The sequence below is a fragment of the Cyanistes caeruleus genome, chromosome 1 (genome assembly GCF_971803275.1).
Source record: "Cyanistes caeruleus chromosome 1, bCyaCae1.hap1.1, whole genome shotgun sequence".
NCBI lineage: Eukaryota > Metazoa > Chordata > Aves > Passeriformes > Paridae > Cyanistes > Cyanistes caeruleus.
The window spans coordinates 134,611,452-134,637,060 of record NC_141701.1 but is presented as its reverse complement, the minus strand read 5'-3'; the positions used below and the strand labels follow the sequence as shown (position 1 = coordinate 134,637,060).

The window sequence follows — 25,609 nt, the reverse complement described above, 5'->3', positions numbered from 1 at the left end:
AGTGCTGCAGAGCTCTCAGAGCATGGCAGCATCCAGCACTGCTGCGCTCATCTGCCTGTGAGCCCCGTACAGGCAGCAGACTCGTTGTCTCCAGCAAGGAGGCATCCCCCACCTAAGCTGATCTATATGGTGCTTCTGCCCGTTCATCTCATATTTATATCAGAATAAAAGAGTCAATCCTGCATCTTCCATTCAGAATACTTGAGTGCTCATCCTCCATTCAGTAATAGAATCGAGAGATTGGATTACTCATCTCAGTAATATTGCCAGGCTGGGGATTGTAAACATAACACTGAAATTATAAATAATATAAAACAAATGCTTAATATTTTACTCTTTGGTTGCTTTCATTGAGCAGGACTCTAATAATCATTAAGGCATGTAAAAAAGTATAGAGATATATGGTTTATATGAAAGGTCAGTTGCAGTCCACAGTTATTTTTAATTCACTGAATTGTTTTTAGCAGGCATATCACTATGTAGCATAATCTCTTGCCCATTTTCAGCAAAACATGCCTAAATTCATCATACATGAAAACAGAGCTGGAGGAAGAGGAAATGAGCAATTTTCTAATTTATGCAATTTAAGAGAAATATGGGGGGGTCTTTAATGACCATTAGCTGATGAAATACAAATTATCTGTACCTACCAAGCTGCAAAAGCCTGTTGAAGATGGCAGAAATACTGCTTTTAAAGGCTTCTGTAGTCTTGTGAGATTAGTTCTGTTATAAATCTCCTTGTGTGCCATTGAACTGGATAGTGTGATCTGTAAAAAAGCATAAATACAATTCTTATCATTAATATCATCACTCTTTTTGATGTGTTTTAGCTTGATGGTTTTGGCATAATATTTTAACATGCTCTAAAAAATCCTGAGTTAAAAAATGAAAGAATTTCAGAAAATAATCTCTCTTAATGTTGCTTGAGAATTTAATTGAGAGTGATTTTAACAGTACAATATTTTTTTTATTATCCTAATTAAAAAAAAAATAAAAAATGGAAAGTTTCCAGGTGCATTGACAGACTCATGCACACCCGTGGGAGTTTTTTGAGGGTGGATGTTGGTTTGGGGTTTTTTATTGGTTTGTTTTTTTTTTTTTTAAATAAATTGCAAGAAAGGAAAAAGGTTAAACCTCTGAGAATCTGGAAATGCCAATCACATGGATACATGAGGAAAGCAACTGTTAAAGTGCTCTGAGTTTTCGCAGAATTTTCCAAAGCTAGTTAATGTGGTAATGACAAGAATCAATGACAAGGAAGGGCTATAAGACTTAGAAATATGCTGTACACAATCAGGTGTTTTGTATTTACACTTAGGTAGTCAGTTGTAGAAGCTGAACAAATGTACAGTGTATTAGGAGAGAGTGTGGAAATACAGGAAAAGCTAATGGTCCTACAGTTACAGCTTGGCTGTGTGGAAAACTGAAAATACTGAGTTGTTTTCTTTTGAAAAACTGTAACAAGTTGTAATGCTGGATCAGTAGCAGTTCAGTAGCAATTGGGATGTGTTGCAGTGGATGTTTATTTATATACAATTTTTTCATGAAGTAGAATTTAAAATATTTGCAATAATAATTTTGAGACAGTAAATAAGTGCAAAACAAACCTGTGGAAATCTAGAAAGTCTTTTATATAAGGAAAGAAAAGTAAGAAAGGAAAAGTAAGAAAGGAATGATTTTACACCTTTCAAGCCTAGAGGGTTCCTGGGCAGGTGAAATGGTGAGATTTAACATGCTGTCTGACTATTCTTGGGCTTATTATTAGGACCTTACATCACAGCCTCGAGGAGAAGGAGGAGGACTTTGGTACTGTCAGAATGTGCTGCTGTGCACAGCCTGTATTTCCTTTTCCTGGGAGGGTTTGCTGTGTGTGAGGGACCATGTTCTGCATAGTAGTAGAATGTCTGAATGGAAGATCCCTTCCCCCACAGGTGACACATCTCTCTAAATGTTCTGGTCACTTAAACCAGGGGTATTTTGACCTAAATGTAAAAAACTTTGGAGATGTGGCCTCTTCTGTTCTTTTTTAAATAAATAAAGCATGTGATTCTATATTTAGGGGAAATTTTTCATCTTATTCACACTTAGAGAATTGAATGCACAAGAGAGAATTAGCTTATATATGCTTCTGAAATAATTGTTAGTATAGTCTAATACTAGTTATATTGAAGTCCTTCTGAAGTTGCTCATGGCAAGGACAATGGCAAAAAGGAAAGTGGTTCCTCATAACGTTCTTGCTCTGTCTTACTTCTATGGACCACCTTAGCTATATTAAATGTCTAAACAACAATCTTTGTGCACTGTATTTATACTTTTAGACATCTATCATGCTTTTATTTTACCTTTCATTTCCTTGGCAGATGATGCTATAGGGAATTAAGATAAAGTGCAATCATCTGTCCAGTTTCTTTCCTATAGATGTATTGTATATTATACTCTTAGACCCCACAGTGTTCTGCAGGAGATTATCCAAGAGATGATAAATCCTCAGTAGGAGCCATCAAAGCATCATTGCGAGTTTGTAGCCGCCAAGAAGACCCTCACATCTCTTTCACTGTCACTGCATTATTGATTAGCCTGTAAAATACTGAAGCTCTATTGATTGCAAATATTTAGGGATGAAAAGGGAAACATTGTCCTAGAATGTATTTGCAGTCTTCTCTCCTCTGTTAGAGATTTTTCTCCCCTTGTATTTCTCTGTCTGTCCTCTTACCTTTATGTCCAGGAGGCTGATGTGTTCATCCAAGGGTGCTGGGAAGGTGGGCAAACAGCTGCCTCACCCTGCTGGGGCCAGCAGCCACCAAAAACCTGAAAGAGGAAAACAAAGACAGTGCTTACATAAATACTGCTTGATTGCTTTTGCACACACATACATTTTGACAAAAAATATAGGAAGCAAAACCCGATTCCTGTTTGTCTTTCTTTCCATGAATTTGTATTTAAAAATTATCTTGATGTTCAGGCCATGAGGTCTGTAGCAGCCCTGCCTAAGACAGCACATAACTGGCTGATATTGTAGTCCCATCAGAGAACAGAGCTTTTGAAATCCCAGCATATTCTGTCTGGACACTCATGGGTTCTCCTAATTCAGTTACAGGAACCCTGTGCAGACAAGCTAAAATAGAAGACCTAAGGAAAAAATCTTAGCTTATTGATCCATTTGGGTGAGAATGGAAAAGCCCTGAAAAAGGGCTTTGCAAAGGCAGAGCAGTAAAAGACACAACAAAACGATTCCCTGTAAATTCAGCAAGTTGTTTCTTGCTGTCCCTTCCCCAGGAAGTCCCTGCTCAGGAGGGACATTGGCACATGCAGGTGGTTTCTGCCTGGTTAGTGTACAGTTAGTTCTCTGCCTGGTACTTAAACTGAAATCATTAACATGTGTCTCGCGTGTTACCTGAATGAAAGGCGAGTTCATGGGTTATTACTGCCCATTTTTTCTCTTTGCTCCTGCACTTCCCTGTTTCGATTACAAATCCCCCTCCAGGCACAAAGCAAGCTGGACACCTACAGTGCAGCTAAAGAGTTATTTGCTCCCTAGGTGGACACTAATGAATGACTGCAGTGCTGCCCTGAGTGAGAGGGTCCCCACTATTAAAGTTTAATAGAAAGATCTGAGAAACTGGGGGCCAAGAAGAGGAGGAGGGGACAGGAGGCTGTGAGTAACTCTCCAAGTGCCTTCTCTCTTCCTTTGCTGTAGTGGAGTCTATACCATCCTTTAGGACAGGAGCAACAGGAGACAGGTCAGTTCCCTCTGTGTTCTCCTTTTGCCTTCAGTCTCACTGCAAGCTGTTGAAGCTGCGAAAATATGGTGGTTCCTTTCCACTGTAAAACCTCTGAGAACAGCCAGAGTATGTCCTGACTCAAAAATTATCTAATTCAAAGTTACTTTCATTTTTCTGATTTTTTTTATCCTTTCATTTCCTTCATGCTCCATGTTGTCCTCTTTTGTTTCTCCCTAATCTGTCTCTTTTTTCTTTACTCTTCCTACTAATCTTTCTGTACTTCATACTTTCCAGGACTTGGGATTAGGATAAGTATATTTAATTTGAGGGCTTAAAGGTGATTGATTTGGGGTTTTGAAAAACGATTCTTTAAATATTCCAGCACCCCTGAATTCCCATCCATCTATGATAAATGATCATACTACAGTAGATGTACATCGTCCATTATTTCAACCAATGTAAATATAAACCTCCTCGGTTTTTCTCTCTCCCACTGAATTGGAGGAGACTAATGTCTAGTTTTAGTTTTTCTTTTGGTTTTTGAGGCCCTTTTATCATGAAACTTGTCCATGTCTGAGACTACATAAAGAAAAGGGATTTGTTATAATGTATATAGAGAGATGTATCCTTTAATTTCTCTCTGATGTGAATTACTAAGAATATTCTGAGTATCTCTCACATAGTATTTCTAAGGACAAGACAAATTTCTTGTATACCATTCTTATTATAACTTCAAGGAGGAGGTTTTTTACTGCAGGTTCAGACTACCAACAGGTTTGATATCCTGAGGTCCTACAGAATGTTGCTCACATTGCAAGGGACAGCTAGGGGACAGCAATGGAAAAACTTCCTTGCACTAGAGGTGTTTGAGAGTTAGACTTCTGCTGGAGATGTTGATAACCATAGGAATTCAAGTTTGGTTTCAGGATGGGGTATCATAACCTCTCTCCCTTTTGGCAACAGAGTAACAGGATTAGAAACCTTTGTTGATATTTTGCCAGCTGAAAATAAATGTAGCTGGAGAAATGAAAATCTATTGGTTTTTCCATGGTTCTTTGCACCCTCTGTGCCATCTGTCACACAGACCTCTTCTAGAAGTCAATGCAAGAATACTTTGAGCCTGTAAACACATCCTGAAAAGAGCACTGATGCCAGAATTTGATTTATTATTTACTCTTTGAAAAGCGGTGTTGCCAATACAACCTGTCAGCACAGGTTTCTTAAGACTGCAGCCTGGCCAAATGTGTTGGATTCCTGTTTGGAAATATCTGGACTGGATCCACAAAACTTACCCATGTTTTCCTTTCTCACTGCCTTTCCTTCAGACATTCTGGCTGAATTATAGCACTTAGGCAGATGTAAACCTGACTAGTGTGATGACCTGCAAAATAACTTAGAACTGGTATTTTCTGTTGAGACTATCAAGGAGATGTGTTTTCCTCAGCAAACCAAGGATACAAAATTTCTGCTCTTTTCATTTCTTAATAAACTATGTGTCTGCATCTACTCTAAAATTTGCCCCTTATTTTTTTCCCTGAAATTTTGCCTGTTTAGGGAAGCACTTTTATACCATGCTGGTAATCTTATTTACTTGAAGGTAGCACATGTGTTCATATTGCTCTGAATACAGCTGCTTTCCTGCACTGAGGACTATGCTGAGAACTTAAATGTGAATTCTGGACTTCAGAAAATGGTAAAACAGGTTGGTGCTTCTGAAAACACCGGCTGGAAATTCCTGTGCTTTCATGTGTGTTATGCAGAGACAACATTAAAGTTCAGTTGCATAAGATTCATTCTTATTTTCATAATAATCACTATTATTTTAAGAACTCTTAGGCATTCCTAGTATGTGTAGTTCCAAAAGCCTATAAAGACAGGAAAGTTCTTCCTTTCTTACCATGATAATAAGAAGCACTTGAGATAAATATGTGCTATGTGGGAAGCATCATTATTACTCTTCCAATTTCTTATGCCAGTAAAATTTTCTTTTTTTCACTTCAGATTGTATATGGGGGGTTTGTTTGTTTTCATATATATATATATATTTTTGTTATGTCTGTGTGCGTGTATGTAAACTATTGAACTGCCTGCCACAATGATTGCAATCTTTTCAGCAGTCACTCAGAACAGATAGATTGCAGGGAATGGTAAAACAAAATTCCTCTTACAGTATTGTCAGTTGATATCTGTACATCGATTCTGAATGCAGCCCTCTCTATTTGGTTTGGGGTTTGTTTTTGTTTTGTTTGTTTTTGTCATTGTTGCAGGGTTTTGGGTTTTGGTGGCTTTTTTCCACAATCGCAGACTGTATTCCAAATTACTGATAATAAAAATTTTGTCACAAGTCACACTGAAACAACTTTTTGTCTCTCCTGAACAAAAGTGCAACTACATGTGCTGTGATCCAGAACTAGGCAGCCTGTGCCATTTCCTTTTGGTAATCAAGGAGGTTGGGAGTATGGTTGACTTAGTTTACCCAACAGTCTGCAGCTGACAATAACCCAAGATTTCTGCATTTTCTCACCTGGTCATTTTTTGTGTGACTTGTATCAGAAGAGAAGCCAGGGCTAAGCAAACTAGATATCTCAATAAAATATATTGTTTGATATTGTTCTTTGCTTTTAGGGTACGTTGATCAGATTTGGACTGTCCTTTCAGTTGTAACACTTTTCTGATTTTATTAACAGACACAAGAATTGAAGTATTTAGTTGATAAAGTAATTTAAGAAATAAATATAAGCTATATTTGTATCTGGAAAGCTGCAAATTTGTATACAAACAACTGAAAAAACCATACATATGCATTTTATTGGAAGAATAAAGGAACAGAAGTCTTGCAATTGATCAAGAAAAAACTGTCAATACCTGCTTCTTCCAACCTTTTGAATCCCTCTTTAGGAATAATGTTTTCATGGCTTGATGTTTGCAGTTACATAAAGAAAAATATTTTGTCATGGAAATCCTATTCTCTGACTGTAATAACTCTAATAGCAACGTTGAATTGCATTATCTGTCCATTTATCTTAATGTCCCAGTTCTTGTAAGGATTAGAATCGCATGTTCCTGAGAAAAACACAAAAAAATCTTTGGATGGTAACCTAGAGACTTCTGTTACAAAGTAAGGGATCAGAAATGCATTTGGGCAGAAACTGAGTAGCTGTTACACAATTTTTTTGTTACTATGAATTTTTGTAGTTTGGGCTGAGTTGTAACTTGAGAGTTGACAAATAGCTGACCAAAAATTACACAGGATAATAAATGAAGTAGGTGCATGTGCTTGTTGAGGAAAAATGGTCCTTTCCCATGTAGAAATTTTAGAAACAGAGCAATTCTGTGATATAAGTGGAAAGATTCTTTTGTTTCTTCTATATGCTGTTGAATTGATTTAGGAATTGTTCTGGGTGAAAAACTAGATTTATTTTTTCTGAACAGCAGATGAATATATGGTGCATTTATACATCTTGTAAACAATGTCAGTTTCACCCTCTGTCCTGTATAACTTTCTCTGACATTTAAGAACCAAAGACTGTATCTGAAAAAGGCCACAGATGTCATAGCAATAAACATGTAAGATTTAAAAGTTTTAAAAAAATTATTATATAAAATCTAAATTACTTCAAATTATATAGTATTATATTTTAATATATTAATATCCAATATATTGTTACACATTTGTTTGTATAAAAATCTAAACCATAATATGATTCATAATTAGTGAATGCAATAGTAATATTTAAATTATATACACTAGATATTGCAAATAACTAAGCACCTCCAGATAAAATTCACGAGGAGCAGCATATCAAGGAACAGAAATCAACAGAAGAAAACAGAAATAAAGAACAAAACCTTGATAGGAAGGGTAATTATTCTGAAGTAACAGCTCTTTCTGCTTTCTGAATGCCTTAAACAGATCTTGGGCTCTTCTTTTCTACTAAAGATCCAGTGAGATACCTTCTCCCAAGAGTAGGTAGCACATCTTCTCCATTTGCAGAGCAGTGATAATGTTGCCCTCTGGTACGATGTCTCACTGGTTATTGCTTCCACAGTCTGCCAAGCTGTCCATGTTCAGATCTTTTATTGATCTGTGGGTTTCAAACTTGAAGGGGTAATATTCACAACTGTGTATGCTCTTCTTATTTTCTTTTTAACCTTGTAAGACTTTTAGTGACAGCCTCTGAGATTCCATAAGGAAGACTGCTGAGAAGAAAGGTGCCAAGTGACTGTGTAGCCTCACCCAGAGCACTCTTTTCACTGTCCCAGCGCACTGAGCAGGCAGCCTTGGATGTCCAACACTAGGTCAGACAGCTCAGAGTTAGAGCTTGTGTTCCATATCAGCATAGCAAAGATCCTTTTAAGATCTGGCCTCTAGACACAGAGCTTGAAAATAGCCTGTGTTCATTAAAACTCATGTGAATATCCATGTGCGTAAAGTAAAACATTTCAGGGCCCAAAATCCACACCCATTCTACAAGTCTGTGGATTTATGGGTTAGGCCTTTAGTCGGACTGAAATCTTGCTCATTCTACTGAATATCCACTGGCTTGTGCATCAAATCACAGGAGTGTTTTCTTGTCCTCCTATACAGAGCAGACAGAAATGGTTCAACCTGTGAACTGATGCTTCTGATGCTGAGAATAGCAGATATCTGGGTAGGAAAATATGCAGCAGAAGGCATGGTGTCCCAAAAAGTAATATTTAAATTAATTATTTCAATTACTCTTCAGTAATTGAAATACTATTTGGGCTTGCATACCTTGTCTTTCTCTTCCAAGTTTTAAAATGGGTCAGTCAGTAAGGTACCAAAAATACACAATAAAAGAAAACCATCCTGAGATAATGCTAACATTTACGTAGGTCTTTTCAAAGTATTGGAAAAACTGGAAAGGTTGAACTGTGATCAGTAAATGATCAGTCTAAAGTTACTCACTGAGATGAGAAATGAAGTCAGTGTTGATGAGCAAGGTTTTGTGCAAAATATGAGACTCCCTGGTTTCAGGAGTCAGCTGGGACTTTTTGGTCATGGATGGGTGGATGCCAGGAATAACCAGCACTGCTTGGAAATCAGTCAGTGCCTGTCCCGGTGCTGTGAGTGCCGTGTGCCTGCTCCACTCCAAACGGGCAAATGAGCCATCAGGCAGAGCTTCAGGGAGATGTAGGGACAACGTGAAGCCAACGGTATTGAAAAGAGTTCAAAAAGATTCCAACAGTATCAGTCTGTGAAAGCAAAGGGGAAACAGCTGCTCAGGTTCAGATGTGAAACTTTGTACTTGCAGAGCTGTAGGTATAGATTTACTGTAAGGTACTCTGGGAAGAAGATTTTGATAAAATAATAAATAGGAATGTTAGCGTTTCTTCACGGCTGTTTCCAGTACTTAGAACAGTAAATACACTTAACCTGCACACACGGCGGACTGCTGCCTGTTTTAGGCAGTCTGTTTCCCGCAGTCACTTAAAATTACCTTCTAAATATGTTAATAGGAAAATTCTGCCATGATATTTGGAAATTAGATTTTGGTTTGCATATGTAACTCATCAGTAAGCAGCACCCAAGAAGAAGCGGTTTTAAGTCTGATTCATGAATTTATTCCCTAAAATAAAGAGCATTGCTGCGAGCAATGATTTTGAGAATGAGCATCTATCGGGTAGAAGAAAAGCCGCCGTTTTCGCTGTTTCCTCGGTGTTTTTTTGGCGTGTCTCGAGGCTCGCGGTTTAGCTTCCCGGGCTCGGTGGGTCCGTGGTGGCCGGCGCTGGCGGAGGAGGCAGCGGGGGCGCGGCGGCCGCGGTGCCGCAGCACTTGAGTAGCGGGGCGGAGGCGGGTGCCGCGGAGTCTCTGTGGCGCAATCGGTTAGCGCGTTCGGCTGTTAACCGAAAGGTTGGTGGTTCGAGCCCACCCAGGGACGGGTCCCCCTTTTGGGCTCGGCGCCGCCCCCGCCGCCGGCCGTCGTTTTGTGCGTGTGCGCCGGGGGAGGATGTGAGATTAGCGCCGGCGGCCCTGCAGGCGCCGCGTGTTGCCGGGCAGGGGGGCCCCCGGCGGGGAGCGCGGCGCGGCGGCCGCAGCTGCGGCGGGGCCCGCCCCGAGCGCCGAGCCCCGGCTCCTGGCCGTGCCCCGCCGCTCCCGGGCGAGGCGTGCGGGACACGGAGACCTGTTCCTGGCTGGATGCGGTTCCTGTGAGCGGCCCCCGAGCGCCGCCGGCTGCAGCGGCCGGCTCTGTCCTGAGGCCGGCGGGGACCCGAGCGCCCGGGAGTTTCTGCATCCCCCGCTCCCGCGGCGGGAGGTGCGAAGGCAAATACGGTCTTGGAGCCGCTCCGGGATAACGGGCGAGGTTGCCGGGGGATTGGGGCTTGCTCCGGGAGGAGCTCACGGCGCTCCAGCACTCGAGCGATCTCCGGCGGACAGCCCGGGTGGGAGCCGAGGCTCGGGGACGGCCGCCGCTGGCGAGGAGGATGATTGTGATCGCTGCTGGGCGCCGCGGGGCCGTCTGTCCGCGGCGGACGGAGCCCGCGCAGCCGGGCCAAGCGAGGCGGGGGCACGGGCGGCAGAGCCGGCTGCGGGCTCCCGGCCGGGCCCGGCGGGCAGGACCGGGACACCGCCGTGCCCCGCGGGTCCCTCCCAGCCCGAGGCGGGACGTGTTCCAGGCCCGTTCCCTGCTGGCAGGCGGCGCGGCCGCTCCGGGCTCGCCCTGCCCGCTTTGCATAAATGAATGTTAAAAGCAATTACTCTGGGAGCTTCGCCTAAACGTGTCAATTAGAAGTTGGCACCTTCGCCGTATCCGAGCCCGAGAGCCGATTCCAACGAGTGCTCTGGTCGCGTGAAATCCGGCTGCCTTCCAGCCCGACCTCTGCCAGCTCTGAGAAGATCTATTTACAGTTTAGAGAAAACAGGATCCGTATTAAAAATGCCCCTTCCCCAGCGAAGCTGTATTTCACAGATCTTTCTGTACAACCCGCCTGGTTTGAATAAGGGATACAACCCTCTTAAAGGTCAGGCTGTGCCATTGATTTACCATCGATGACAAGATACGGCCCTCGCTAGCCAAGATAGCAGAGAAAAGACATGTATTTAGAAACACCGAAAAATCTTTTGAAAGTAGTAAACCTTAAATCGTTGATGTGACGGTATTTTTTTTTTTTTTCCTCTGTCATCCACATATATCTCATTTCGGTAAAACATTTTGAAAAACTGGCAGCCCTGATGCTGAGCATCAGGGGAGGTGTAGCTCTCTGCAGGATCCCCCTATCACCGTTAACCACTCTTAACCCGTAAATATTTCCTGCTGATAGGGAGAATTTTATTTTAACTAAAGCGGTTCCCTCCTCGATATTTCCACGCTGTTTGCAGTGCAGGATGGATTCGGTCCGGTAGCACTGCATTCACTGCAGCCAGCAAAGCCTCGCAGGGGATGAAGTCTAAAAATCTGCATTTGCCAGTGCTTGGACCGTCGCTCAAGCAGGCTGGCATCAAGAGCTTACAGGAACCACTACCAGCAAAAAACTGATCACGTCAGTGTGAAGCAGCAGCATCTGGAAAACCAGTAACAATTTAGAAGGTAGAATTAGCTGATAGTTCATGGGGAAGGACAGGCGTCTCTGCTCCCATAAAGCAAGTCTTGCTCTCCTTAGCAAGTCACGGATGCGTTTTATAGGGGTGGTTATTGCTGACCACGGGGTTTGTTGAGGCTCGTTCCAGTTGCTACACGTCGCTGTGCAAACGTGCGCCGTCAAACCTGTTCAAATAGGTGTGGGGTGTGAGCATCCACACGGCGATCCTGCCACACGTGTGCAGGAGGAGGCTCGTCATGGGCTCGGTAATACAAAGCGACGTTTAGGCAGTGCTTGATAAACTCATTTTGTAGAAGTGGAAAGCTCGTGCATGGGAAGTGCCTCATCCCATCTGCTCACTAACTAATTACAATTAAGGTTGTGGAGAACGGGAAACCTGATACATTTTTGGGACTAGACAAGGAATCGAAGCTTTCTTTGTATGAAGTAAAATTTTTTCAGAGGTCAGTGAATCTTTCAGTTCCTAGCCTGGAAAAAGCTTCTCGTAGCTGTGTAATGTACCCAGACAAACCAGCCGGTTCTTGCCTTAATCCATTTATCTTTATTCAGTCTAGGATAAACGCCGTTCTTAGTGTAATGGGGGACTGCAGCGTCTGATGCTTTTAGGAAAAAGGCTTGACAAATTCAAAGTGACCTCTTAACCAGCACAGAGATAAATTCCAGAGCAAGTATTTCCAACAGATATTCCAGGCAATTTCTAAGGCAGCTGGGGATGACTCGTCGTCGAGACGTTCGAAGAACCCAGAACCCGCGGACCGCCGGTTGTTTGAACCTGCGCTCGGATAAACCCCGGCAACCCGCAACGCGCCGCGGCTCTTTGTTCGCTCGGCGATGGGACGGGGACGCGGGGTTCGGGCGGCCGCTGGCTCGGGCCGGGGATAGAGAGGACAGCTCTGCCGGGGTCCCCCGCTCCGGGCAGCGCTCAGAGGTTCCGCACTCGGCGGAGGGGGAGCCGCCGCCAGCCGCCCGTGGCCCGGTGCTGCGCGACGGAGCACTCGGGGAGCCGGCGCTCCCCGCGGGTGCCGGTCCTGGTCCCCTCCCCGCCGCGTCCAGCGGAGCCCTGGGGGATGGAGAGGACACGGCTGCCGGAGCCCCGGCCCGAGCCGACCCCCGCCGCCTCTCGGGACACTCGCAAACCCGGGAACACGCGGGGACAAAAGAATACTCTTCCCCCGCCACGGGAAGCCCCAGGGGAGGGATGGGCTGTGCGTGGGAGCGGGGGGAATCCGCGCCTCCCCCGCCCCTCGCCGGGGCTTCCCGCTGCCTCCCGCCGGCGGGCGGGGCCGCGAGGAGCCGGGACCCCCCCGCAGCCGCCGCCGGCAGCGGCCCCGCCGCCCCCCGGCCCCCGCGGCCGCCCCGCCCCGCAGCTGCTCGGCCGCTCCGGGAGGGGACGCGGGCCCGCCGAGGTCCAGGTGCGGGGCGCTGCCCCGGCCCTGCCTCCCGGCGCGGGGGCGAGCGGGGCCCGGCCTGGCCGGGGCTCGGGCGGGGGTGTCCCGGCGCGGGGGCGCGGCCGTGCGGGAGCGGCGGCCAGCGGGAGCGGCGGCCGGAGGGCTGCGCGGGGTCCGGGCTGGGAGCGGGGCCGCGCTGAAGCAACTCCCTTTGAACTTTGGCCAATATTTAATGGCTTGGGAGGCAGATAAGATGGGGAATAAAATATTCATGGTCTCAATAAAGACGGGGAGCCGGAGCATTGGAAAGACGAAAAACTGTACAGCTCGCAGAAAGGGTGCAGAAAACAGCCATCTTGAATATTTTAATCTCTGGCAAGTGTTTCTTTGGAACAAAATGGATGTTGGAGGGAAACAGCATAGTTAACATTACTGTAGCCTTCCATTTCTAACACCATCCCTCTCGCAGAATTCAGCTGGCACGAAGCAGAGGAACTGGAAGGAACCCCACAGCCTTTCATCTACCTACAATGGCAATAAATAATCATAATCTGAATACTGCGGTCGGGAAATTTAGTACCTCTCTAAGTGATGGTGCTTTTTTTACCCACGATTTATATCGATTTGTTTTCATCGACATAAGTCACATGTAATGCTGCAAAAACACTCTCAGAGCTCATGCAACATAAAGAAACAATTGGTCTGCGTTCAGCCAGAACACATCGGTAAAGATTTTTAATTTTTTATGATATTGTACGTTGTTACCATCACCAAAATCAAAGGAGGTATTCCTACTTATTACCTTGGAAATTGAATCAGGGCCTCGGTTCAGAGTTTGTTGTGTATTCATGATATGAACCAATTATTTTAAGGATTCATTGTTTGGCCATAAAAATCACTCTAGGCTGAAATTAGGCTTAAAAAGTCCCCAGGATTTTTTCCACTTCCACTAAAATGGGTTAACAGCTGTCTTTATTTTTTCTTTCTTTTTCCCCCACCTCAAACTGATGGTGAAAACAAATACAACATGCTGATTTCAGATGCTTTTTGTTTTCATATAACTTGGAAAAAGCTTTTCCATGTTTGTGTTCCTGATTTTATTTTTCCTCCCTAAAAATTGCAAGGCTGCTACTATGGTTAGGCCTTCACAAAATTTTAATTTTTTGTTCTTGGTTTTCTGGTTTGGTTTGGTTTTTTTGGGGTTTGGTTTTTTTTTTAATTTTTTTTTTTTTTTAGAGGAACAACCGACTGAAGGGGGTGTGGTGAGAGCAGAGACAATAAGTCAGTGGTTCAGCTACACAGGCTCAGAAAGGCTCCTTCTCCGGGATCATTTATTTATTTATTTTCTCGTAGCTGTTTGCTTACTTTGGACCTACTCCTTCAAAGATAAGCACAGCAGAAACAATGCAGTTTAAAAAAAAAAAAAATCAAAGACAGCTAAAAAAATATAATGCAGGGATTGCTGGAGAGCATTGTCTGAAGATTAAAGAATATGATTTTGAGACAGAACCACTAGATTTTATTCACTTGCTGGTTTCTTTAAAGTCAATTTGGGCAGCAGTTCTAATCCTAATTGTTAAGGATAATGTTCCTGTTGAAAACTGTATTGTTCCTATTAAAGTTTTTAATTTTTCAAGGAAATTCTGAGATACTGCATATTCAATTCCTGATTATTTCAGCATCCTACTTCCTGTATCTGAACATTTTTTGCTTTAATTTCTCAGTTCCATACTCTCCCCCACGGACTGATACATAAAAATATATTTAGCACCTCTTTCCTACACATCCTGATGTTGGTACAGCATTTTTTGAGACTATTTGAATAACCAAGCAGCTTCCTTTTTTTTTTTTTTTTTTTTTTTTATAATTGTTGCACACAGGAATCTCCAAAGAATAGCATTTGTGAAAAGCAGAGTGAGCAAAATTACTAAAATGCAAATGACAAGCTCCATCAGCTAAAATTACAAACTTGTGCTTGTGAGAAAGAAATGCATAGACTAGAAACAATAACCTAGAAAATCAGGCACTGGCTTTTTAATGGGCAAGTCTTGCTCTGAAAATGAAAGTGACACTCAGCTCAAGTTTTTAATATTATCTAAGAAACAGGAAGATTACAACCAGATTGAGTAATACTGGTGACTGCTGTAGGGCCCAGAGAGGAAAGCTGTGTCACATTTGCTGAAAGCTTAAGGAATTGCATTTAAATGTCATGGAAATCCTATTTATGTGTGAAAGGTATGTAGGGTTCCAGGGAGGAAGCAGGATGTGAAGAAGGACCAAGGAAATATAACACTGTATTTTGTCACACAGATATGAAAGACAGAGAAATTCTGTAGAAATAAATAGAAGAAATAAATTTCTTTCTAAATTATATCTCAATAAAATATAAATTACTGTTAAAATTATTTTTATGTTTATTCAAAATATATATTTTGCTCCAAATAAATGCATTCACAAGAAGAGAAATGCCAGTATAATGTCTTTCCTGGAAAGAATATGACTTTGATTCATGAAGTTCATTTGTCCCAATGTACTTAAAACATTGTTGCATGAGATAGGCTTAGATTATTTTTTCTGTTAAGTATTATATTCCTTTGTCATCATCATAACATTATTGACAAAACCTGAGAGCTAAATTGCACCTTCGTAGTTAAACAGACAAAGAAAGTTGTGGGAATACTTCTATCTACACCTTCCAGAAGAGGAAGGAGTATCTGTACATTTCCAAATATCTGAGGCCAAGGGACTGATGATTTTATATTTTATTCCAAATGGACAGGATATTCTGGTTATTTTATTTTCTTGTTGTGTCATTAGCATATCAGGCTCTGCAAGCAACTATTAAGTGCTTGCTAGAGTAGCATATATATTGATAAGGAATAATTGGTTTAACAAGCTGAGAGTTGTTTGTAAATATTCTGCTTAAAAGTTGATGCTGCTAAATCCCTTGTACTGTTTAAAAGATGATTGTAAAGCAGTGAAGTAAACTGGCTGGATTAGAGTGATAATTTTGGCCTCCTTTTCACTTCATAGATTCCCTGCAAACATTTCTGGTTTTGTAAGACAGATGTGTTCTTCACATCATGTCTCTAAATATTTCCTCTTCTATGGTTCGATTGAAAATAGGCAGTGATAAGTGGTTACTACTCAAAATTAAGATCTTCACTTTAATGTGAGGGCATTATCTGATTGTTTTTCTTGGGTGACATAAATATTCTGAAACTCAAAAATTAGCTTTGCAGATGTTCTCCATAATTTGCTTAACCTCAGCAGAGTGAAAGTGACACAGCAAAGGTCTGTGCCATGATGGGCACTGTGCTGGGTACTCTTAGGCCTCACGGGGTTGCCAGCCCTGACGTACTGCCAGTATAAATGAGAGATAAAACTTAAAATTAATGATGTGCAAAGTTTTCTGTTTAGACAAATATTTGCAAAAATGTTTTATTCGTTTTCTCTTAATATTTAGGAGTGGATTCTAGGTTTGACAGGGTCTAACTTAAAATGAGAAAAAGAGGAAGGACTTTTCCTCTTTCGTTTTCCTTTGGGCAGCACAGGTCTGGACAAACTGAAGGTGGAGTTTCCCCACAGCTGGCTGGGTCGTGGCTGTCCTTGACTTCTCTTGTATGAATAGTTCACTCCCAGCTTGTAACTTGTTCTTTATATCATGTTGTCCAGATCTTGAAAAACAAGGTTCTTCTGCATGCCTAACCTAACTATTCCCCTTTTTTCAGTCCTAAGATCCAGCACTTGCTTTTACTGCTGTCACATTCTTTTAAAATCCCAGATATGCTGGCTGGAAAGGTAATAATTAGGAGTTTATTGTGGAAGGAAGATAAGATTATCTGCAGTAAAGATTTATTATTAGAAAATGAATAGCCTCATTTTCAAGATTTAAGAGACTTGCACAAATTACCATTGCAGGATGTTTTTTTTAGTTTCCAGTTCATATTAATACTGAAAGAACTGTTTGGGGCCTACTACCCAGCTTTTGGAAAATATTCTTGTGGTGGAAAAATTTGTAAGGGATTTGGAAATGAGGACTCATCTGGCTAGTAGATGTTCATAAAAATCTTAATGACTTCAGCAGCCTGAGGCTGTTGAGGCTGGGCTGGGCTTGGCTGGAAACTACGGGGCTTACTGGAGGATCCCCTCCCTACATGTGTGGTGGTGATAAGGGAAGAGCTGAAAAAGGCTTTGAAATCTTTGAGTGTATCCGTGGCTGGACTGACATCGCCTCTTTTAAAAATGATTCTGTATTACAAATGGCATTAAAAAAATAGTAGCTCTAATGTATAGGACAGTTTGGAAACTTGTGCATAAAACTATTCAGGTTTTCCTACAAAGGCACTTTGCAGTTTTATACATGTAATTTTCTTGCTTTACTTTGCAGCTTTATGTAAAGAGTATATTCATTGGAATGGAAAGTGTTTTCAATTTAGTTTGTGTTGCTTTGGAGGGCTTTTTAAGCTAAAATCACAATGTATTTGACTTAAATGGTGACACTGTTATATATGGAAAAGCTGCTTTCCAGCATTTCCAGAGGCTTTTACATACTTCAGTAATTTTACTGTTACTCAGACATCTGTATGCTTTTAACTCAGAGGCAATGCTGTTGATCTTGGGGGTAGCTTGACATTGGTGTTAATATGCAAGGGAGAAATCTACTCTATGGTCAGTTTGGCAGCTGGCTTGAAAAGTGGAGCGATACAAACCCAGTATTGGTCCATTAAAAAGCAAATCAACCCACCTTCACATTCAGTCCTAGGGTGGTCTGTGTGTACTGAGCACATGATACAGCTGGGCCAATTGATGCTATTGACAGTTGGGGATTGTCTCTGAAATCCATGCTAAATTTTCACTGAACATATTTAAATCTGTTTCTCTGTAAGAAAATGTAGGGGATGTCGCCTTGTTCTCACAGGGCTGAGTAGGACGGCCCTCAAGGTGAGGAATACTGTGGTGCTCCTGCTAAGAAAAAAAAAAGGTGTATTTTAGAAAAACTCAACAGATGGTCATTCTCCCCAGGAAAAAAATCTGCTGTTGCTCAGCCATGGGGCTGCAGTAGGCTGCAGCAGTCTGCTGCTCTGCCAACCTCTGGCAGCAAACTGAAATCCCAGCTGAGTACCAGCACGAGGCTGTGAGGTGTCCTGGAGTCTGCAAGGTGAGTTGCTGCAGCACGATGGCATCAATGAGGCCACCAAAGCAAGACATTTTTTGTTATCCCTACATTCTGGGAGGTACAGAGCTGAGGAACATGCCACCAAATAAGACATTTTTCTTCAACTGTTACTGGTTATGTTTTAAATCTCTGTCTCTGACTTTGCTAAGACTCCTCTTGGCAGACAAGTATATTTGCCTGTGACATACTAACCTGCAGAGGAACAAGAGATTTTTGCAACAATACAGTCCACTTATTTATTACAGTGGCCACTGTCATCTCTAAGAGATTATTTCCCCAATTTTGTGTTTGGGACACTCTGCTGATTTAGTTAGTGATTCAAACTGCTCTTCTCAGCCTTTCTGGAGTAGGGATTTAGCAGAAGGCAGCTGGGAATGTGGAAGCTGTTGTGGTCCTCATGGAGACCCTAGAGTATTTGCTGAAGCTCCAGCCCCACCAGACCAGGCAGTCACAGCTTCCAGAGGCAAAAGCTGTCCTGCCCTGAGCCCGGTGCCATTCATTGAGGAGTACAAAGAAGAAAGAAAGAAACTTGTTTGCTTTTGTGATGCTGGTGCAGTTGGCAGTAGCCTCAGGATGTTCACATGTGGGCATATAGAAACAAACCCTCCTCTCCTCTCTGTTACTCAGTCTCCTTCCTCTGCTCTGTGTTTGGAGCAGTTTTTCTGGTGTGGGTCAGGTGCTGCATCCATCCATCCATCCATCCATCCATCCATCCATCCATCCATCCATCCCTCCCTCTCTCCCTCTCTCCCTCTATCCCTGCTGCTCCTGCATCTGCCCACGCCACTGGCTTAGCTCCTCTGGAGCGGCAGTTCCTGTCAAGGCAGCAACACCAGTGTTGTCTGCACAAGATGAATTTTCTCACTTGTGTTTTCTCTCCTTCTCTCTTCATTTTCCCTCGGCCTTTCTGCTGGATTTTTTTCTTCTGAGAACCCTCACTCCCTTTGGTCGTTTTCCCATCTCCCCCTTCCCCCTTTTCCATTCTTTCTTTCATTTTTCTCATTTCTTGTATTCTCCCTTCACTTATTTTTCTCTCTATTATCTTTCCTGTCCTCCTCTGCATTCTTTCAATCCCAGCAGGGCTCGCGCATACAAATTGACCCCCTCCCAGCCAGTAATGTGATCGAAGCTCTTTGTGGCTCCTACTATCTCTATGGTAACTATCAGGGGGGTCTCCAGAGTGGTGGTAGACCCAAAGCATCAGCCCACGTACTGTTGTACTGCTGTTCTTGCCAGTGTTATGTGCTGACCACATGGGCCTGACTGCTCATTTACATCTACTTCTTGTTTTTTAAAAAATAAATAAATAAAATTGATACCCCAAAGTGCTTAAATGGGGAAAACAGACCTCATGCTTGAGCACAAATTGTTGTGGGGTTCTCAGGGTTTATGGAATACGGTTTCTGGTTTCACACTCGCTTTACTTGGTGGATCTGTTGTTTTCTGATGGTTGTGGAGTGGCACACTGGCTGTTTGGTGGACTCTGGAAACCGTGGCTGTGCTGCAGAAATGAGCATCTGCATTGCATGGGCGGCCAGTGGCGCTGCGCTGCTGGGGGTTGTAACTGCCAGGGCAGACTGAGAAAATGTTTACAAGGGGTTTGCATGTCATAAATGCGAGCTCTTGCTTTTCCCCATGCCAACCAGCTTACCACCACGTATCCTCAGTTTCTGGGATTTGTGCAAGCATGGAGCAACCATGGGATTTGATGGAAGGAATGACTGAAAAACCTATGATGTGACAGAAGAAGTGAATGTGGTCCCTTTTGGTGCTAAGATTTTCTGCAAATAGCCAGGGATGCCAGTGGAGGACCAGGGAGCCAATGAAACCTAAAGCTTTGTTAATTATTATTTTTGCACTACATACTATATTAAAAATACAATTCCTGTCATGACTGTACTCCAAATATTGTTCTGTTAAATTCTTCAAAACCACTGTGATTGTGGTGGCCCTTCCAAATGTGTATATATTTTTGCCCAAAAAATTTATTCCATTAGTCATACCTGTTAATTCTGTTAATTGCATCAGCTTTATAGGCAGCAATATTTAAAATCTATAGCTTTTTATTTTTTTTCCCTGGCTTTTTAAAATAAATAGTTTCATATCTTATATGGCTTTATAAAAATTTCTGAAATTAAAGAAAAGCCAACTAGCCTTATCACATCCTGGCATGTCATATTGCTGCAGCACTTAGGATGTGCAAAGTCAATCAGTTAACTACATCTTATGAGCCCTTGGAAATCCACTGCATGAAAATTCACTACAAACCCAACACCATCCTATTTGAAACTCTTCAACCCTCAAACCCTCAATTAGCCGGCAGTGTCGTCTCTCGAAGCAGCACCCTGCTCTAATCTTTGACAGGAATAAACTTCAGAAGATGATTATTAGATTTTTCAACTGGCTTCATAATCCATATTCATAACTTTATTAATCGTTTAGTTCACTTGACAGTGCATTGACGGAGAGTTTTACATCTACTTGCTTGTGTATAAATCAACATCTATAAACTGCCTTTTTGGGTGAAATGCAGCCAGCGGTGACAGGGTTAACACTGTGGGCATTTAAGTGGTCATAATTAACAGTCCATTAAGATGAATGGAGCAAGTCCGCACTTATCGATGGTGTTGTTTAATTCTGCCTGTTTACAGGCTCAAGAGGACAACAACAAGGGGCTTCAGATTGCCCAGGGTTTGCAGTAGGAAAGCTAGGAATCACGTTTTAAAATAAATTATAGCTAGATTAAAAAAAATCATTTGGGAAACAGACTTCCTGGTTTGGGGGATTTCTGTTGTCCCAGTTCACTTTCTCAAGTAAATGAGTCGATACTAACTACAATTCTGCTTTCCACTGAACAAGTCCACCAAAACAAAGCCCTTGCAATGCTTAATCCCCTCCCCGCTTCACAATTATTTATATAAACAATGGATTTTGTAGCTGGTTATTAATAGGGATGCAGGAGGAACTTGGCTCTTCTAACCCATAAATGTCCTTCTGGCTCTGATGGGTGGCTGCTCTTCTGCAGTGTTAACATTTGATATAAAACCCCACTGTTAATGTTGTCAATCCTGAGCATTAAAAATGTTAAATAGAACATAAACCCAACATGCCAACCTAGAAAATATATACTGTATAAAACCCCCTTGGCTTTATTTGCCTTCCACATCCCCAAGTTTTAACAAAAAGATTTTTCATCTTATTTTCCAGTGAAGCTTAAAATTAGTTTTGTTTAAAGGAAGCTAGTTTTTTCGTGTAATCTGTTAATCCCAAAATGTGAAGCTTTTAAAAATAAAAATAAAAAATTAAAAAATCAAAAGATGGCAAATACTATACCAAGACTTGCAATAGATTCTTTGGGGTTGCTAACTTTGCTGCTGAAGAATGCAGCTTTTGCTGCCAGTCTGGAGTCAGAGCTCTTGAGAGAGCTGGGCCCGGCCCGGGCGGAGAATTCGCTCTTTGAACAAGAACGATTTTAGCCAAAAAAGCAGTAGTGAAACTGCTAGAGAAGCCTGTCATTTCGAAGTAATACGCAGTTCTTTTTATAAGGTCTCCATTTTATTGGTACAATTTTTTCCTTGTAAAGGATTGTGAGTGTAATTAATTATAGGCAATAAATTGTAAGTGCATTTCATAGCTCCTGTATGTCTGGCTATATGACAGCGCCCAGCAATGTGGTTGTTAAACATGCTGAAGAGCAATAGAGTAAGCAGTCATTTTCTCTAGATTTTTGTTGGGTTTTTTTGGGGTATCAGGAAGTCAAAACAGAATGACAAAAATTAAAAAGTAACAATCTCATGAACTGTTTTAACTACTAACGTCAACATAAATTACTGATACATTTTTCCAGACACAGGTTTGATCTTAAGAGCAGGGATGCTGCTAAAAGATAACCTAAAATGCAATTATATAAATATCTTACCCATCCTTGTTAGCAGTAACATATTCATGGATGAATACAGTTTTGCTTTTGTCTACAGTTTGGATTTCTTGTGCTTTTAAATGGAACTTTGAAATTTAAAATTGCAATGCTTTTTAAAAAATTAATTTTGAAGTTTTGATGACAACTCTCAATGTTAATTTTAGCAAGTATGTGCTTGGTTAAATTAAAATTAGGCCATCGTATCTCAAACTTATTAAAGAGAAAAATGTACCTGAATGAGCCAGAGTGATTACAGGCAATCCTTTGGAGAAAATCTCCTTTTATCAGATTTTCCTGGAAAATCATATTTATAGACATGTAAATTGATTTGCTTTAAAATAAATTATTTAAAATTAGTTTAGCAACTTGAATTCTGCACATCTCTGATTGATAGGAATTGTTCCTGTTTCAAAAACAATGAAACTGAAAAAAATAGTCTGAATTAACAAGAAACAGTACTTCATGCAGTATGCCCCATAAAACCATTAGTTATTTTTCAAAATTTAATAGTTTCTTCATTGATTAAAAATAGAGTCCAAAATAGAGGAGAAAGACACATTTGAAGAATGGTAGAATTCTTATTTTTTAAGCAGGAATTAAAACAGGTTACAGTAATATATAATCTATTGTATAGAGGAATCTTGGTCAACAGCTTGAAGGCAATATGAATACTTTTCTCTTAAAAAAAAAGGGCATATTTTACCTCTTCTTTTACCTGATACTCTATTCTTTGGTGGTTCTTGATCTGTGTCCCTCCTTTAATTGCAATCACTGACAATTTCAGCAAAAATCTCTATTATGTTTTTTCCTTCTGATTTGTACAGTAACTAGCCACAAATCCTTTGACTTCCCCAGAGCATAAACCATTGGTTTCCACAGATTAGGAATAGACTGGTTGCAGGATGTTCAGTAAATGTTCTTCCCAAGAAGTAAAACCACACTGTTTCTTTGTTCCAGCTGCAAAGAACCTGCCATGATAACAACAGCCTTTAAATGATGATGTCAAAATGTCAGAGGAAAGTGGCCATGTGTGAGGTCAGGAGCCTCACTGATGCAGAAAGCAACTGGAAGAAAACCTGGCATGAGTTCTGGTGACTTTTGGAATGGGTTAAAAAAGTGAATATTTATGAGAGTGGCATAATTTTTTTTTAATTTTTTTTTTTTTGTTAGCTAGGGTTTAACATCCCTCTATATGACGCTCTTACTTCTAGCCCTGCACACTTCCTCAAATAAGAGGAAGAAGGAGTATTTGTGACCTTAATCCTTATACAGAACTTCAATTTATTTAAACTATAGTCTTGGATTTTGAGTTGTGGATATTGATCTATATCAAGATTGTGGTGATATTTTTGATTGATGTGGATTTTGTATATCCTGCACATTTTACACAAGCTGCTGTGTATGTGGTCAGACTTCACACACACACTCACAGAATGTTCTGAATTGAGATGGACCCACAAGGACCCTCGAGTCCAAGTATTAAGGGAATGGCCTGTACTTACACAGATTGGTGGTGTCTGACTCATACTGCTGGTCTATTAGAGTGTGGTGCAGGTTTGCCTAAAACACACAGAGGGTTCTTTGGAAAATAAAGACAACTGTCTAAAAATCAAATGGTTGTGAGGATGTGCAATTGAAGACAGGAAGGTGCTAGGATTCAGCAGTGCTTTCAGAGAGTAGGGGTTGTCTCCAATGTGGGTAATGACTGACAAGTGATCTCTGATCCCCAGTGCTTGAACGTGGTCTGGGAAATCTCACCCTGCTTGTTGTTGCAGGCAGGATTGAAGGGGTGGTGCTCTGGCCTTGAGTCAGACACTCACTGGCATCCGTGCTCCCTCCCTGTGGTCCTCTGCCAGCAGCAGGAGATGATGGTAAGTGGCACCAACATAATTTTTAAAGGAATTGCACAATGATTATATATTTTTTATTTTTTAAAAAAAAATTATAATAATATCTAGTATTAATTTGGAGGTACTAGACACCAGAGAGTTTTGGGGTTTTTTAATGTCAGAAATGAAATTTCCAGCTGTTCACTTTACTGGCTGCTACATGGGAAAGTTTTTCTGAATGATTGTTTAAGGCATTGAGATAATTCCAATGCACAAATGGGCTTTGCTTGTAGGAATAAAATAATTACTTGCTTTCAAAACCAAGCAGATAATTAATCTGGGTTCGCATGACGGGTTTTGATTTTACTGGACATCAGTTCACATTTTCCAGGTTGATATAGGAAGCATTTAAGCTCTCATTTTCAGTAAATCAATCATTATTTTCTGCAAAGGACAGATAAAAAAAAGATTATATCGCACCTGTTGCCTGTCTCTGGGACATACCAGCATGTTATGTACTTAGTTACCTCAGATTTTGCGGGATGAATTCCTTTGTTCCTTAGCTAAGTATAGGTGTCTACAGCTGCCAAGGATGTCTGTAATTCCAGTTGCTCTTCAAGGCATAGGGGTGTTTCTGTGACCTTATTCAGTGAATATTGGTCACTCATTTCTCAAAAAAAAAAAATTATAGCACTAACCAGAAATGGAGGTAAGATATGGGGGTTTTGTTAATATTTACAAATCTCTGCAGATGTTTTTAAATAGGTAATTTCTTTTCCCAAAAGTTTTTAAAATCTTTTAAAATTTTGTCTGTTCTATTCATTGAGTAAAGAGAGGAAGAAAATAAAGAAAAACCAAGAAAATTGCTCTCTGGTGAGTAGGAGCTTAATTTTAAATGGTATTTCCTCATTTACATACCCAAGGTAAGAGTCATGAGAGATTCTGTTTTGGAGCTAGAGAAAGGCACATTGCTGGGGAAACTTCCAGTTAGGAGAAGCCTGCCTTTAAACTCAAGCCAGTCTTTCTTGCAACAACTTACTTCTCTTTCTTGGTAGAAATATTGATTTTAAAAGAAAAATATGAATAATTATTTTTTGTCTTGTTGAGAAAAAGTAAGTGATTTTGTATCATACAATTTTCCTACATTTGATCTGAGCAGAGGGGAGAGGAGAGCTTCAAAATTTGTGGCATATCTAGTTTGTGTAAGCTTTGGATCTGTAGACTGCAACCACATGTGACAGAAAGATCTCTTGAAATACATGGCAACTGCAAAGGCTTTACCTGCTCTGTGAGATTTACTGATGGAATATTTGGATCTTTTCCTAAAACTCTTGCTATGGAAATTTTTGAGGAATTGATGCCATACTATTTGCTAGCTGTATGATTTGGCATGGGATTCTCTGCTGGCAGCTCCAGGGGGCTGGTCCCACCTTGAAATGCTGTGATCCATGTTAGTCTGGGATGTTTAAAAACTGTTTGTCTTTACTGGCAGATGCTGGAGGAAGATCAGAGCTGCAATTAACCTATTTACAGCAAAAGCTTGCACATGACTTAAAAAAACCCCTAAACTTTAAACCAAAAAAAGATTTAAAAGTTAAAGAACAAATGACTGAATAGAGAAAATCTGGGTTTAATTAACTGTAAAATTGGTTACAAATGTTTTCAAAAGCTTCTAGCTCTATGGGCTGGGAAGTTACTATTTTGGAAGCTCTCAGCAAGTGGCAAAGCTCTCCAGGGAGTATGTGGGTGGTGGAAATGCCACGCTGGTGTGGGTGATGGAGCCAGGTTCCCCCAAGGAATGATGAAGCCTCTCCCAGGCAGCAGCTGAGCCTGGGGCTGTGCGTGGTGCTTGCTTGCACAGAGGAGTCCAGCCTGATCCTGTGAGTGTGCTTTAGGTCCTATTGCTGTTTCTGCTGCTGAGAGAACTCAAATCATTTGGAATTTCTTGCTTAGAAACACTTCCTTGCACAGTTGCCTTGGATCCCAAAGCAGCGTTACTGACCTTGGTG

The 25,609-nt window shown here is 41.4% G+C and overlaps 1 non-coding gene across 1 annotated transcript; it reads left to right on the top strand.

The window, feature by feature from the left end:
- The first annotated feature begins 9,551 nt into the window (after positions 1 to 9,551).
- On the top strand, positions 9,552 to 9,625 carry TRNAN-GUU (transfer RNA asparagine (anticodon GUU)). Its single transcript has one exon. It is a non-coding gene; the product is annotated as a tRNA-Asn (tRNA).
- Positions 9,626 to 25,609: the final 15,984 nt, after the last annotated feature.